The sequence below is a fragment of the Anomaloglossus baeobatrachus genome, chromosome 5, assembly GCF_048569485.1.
Source record: "Anomaloglossus baeobatrachus isolate aAnoBae1 chromosome 5, aAnoBae1.hap1, whole genome shotgun sequence".
Lineage (NCBI taxonomy): Eukaryota > Metazoa > Chordata > Amphibia > Anura > Aromobatidae > Anomaloglossus > Anomaloglossus baeobatrachus.
Genome location: NC_134357.1, coordinates 493,298,130 through 493,299,083, shown reverse-complemented (window position 1 = coordinate 493,299,083; position 954 = coordinate 493,298,130). Strand labels below are relative to the sequence as shown.

Below are 954 nucleotides of genomic sequence, written 5' to 3'. Positions count from 1 at the left end.
TGGAATTTCACTTTTAAATTACAATTTCTCCACTTTTGGATTTTTTTTCCCCATTTTCCAGTACATTATATGGAAAAAATGAATGATGTCATTCAAAAGTACAACACACGGCCCTCACGTGGAAAAATGAATACGTTAGGGCTTTTGGAAGAAGAGGACGAAAAACACAAAGGAAATAAAGCAAAATGGCCATGGCTTGAAGGGGTTAACAAGGCCAGAAATGTTCTTACCTCAAAAATTGACGAAAAAAATACATTTGGGTAAATAAATGCGTCAAAATATGGAACGCTTCACGAATTTGCGTGTCATTCTTGCGCAGGGGCCATGCTGATATTCTTTGTATCGTACCAAGTTTAGTAAATGTGCTGCCAAAAGAAAGTATATGTGCTGCCAAAGCAAGCCCAAACTGATATCTGACCTGACCGCTATATATAGGCCTAAAAAAATGGGATATTTTAACTTAGGGACATCATTTTTTTTTTTTTTAATTTATTTATTTTTTTACAGTAAATTCTGAAAGATTTTAGGTAATATCCTATTAATAAAGAAATCAAACTGTAAAAAAAGCTAATTAGGGAAAAAATAAGAGATATTGTGCAATAATTCAATATGCAAATTAGATCCACACTGCAGAGCATGCTGGGAGGAAGTGAGGGGGCAGCTTTTGCCTGTGATAGATGTTGTAGTATAAGTGGGAAACAAAGAGGGACATTACTACTGTGTTGGGGGATGGAAGGGGACATTACATTTGTATAGGGGCGCAGAGAGGTAATTTTTACTTTGTAGGAGCACAAAGGACTAACAATACCAATGAATGTGGCTGAAAAAAGGGCCATTATTATTGTGTGGGTAAACATTTGGGGACATTACAACAGTATTGGGGGCTAAAGGGGGCACATAGTTTGTAGTATAATTGTACAGCCCTAAGAGAACTATTTTTGTGTAGGGCACACA

At 36.4% G+C, this 954-nt stretch overlaps 1 non-coding gene across 1 annotated transcript; it reads right to left on the bottom strand.

The window, feature by feature from the left end:
* Positions 1-274: 274 nt before the first annotated feature.
* Positions 275-378, bottom strand: LOC142313575 (U6 spliceosomal RNA). The gene has a single exon (XR_012754568.1). It is a non-coding gene; the product is annotated as a U6 spliceosomal RNA (small nuclear RNA).
* Between the last annotated feature and the right edge of the window lie 576 nt (positions 379-954).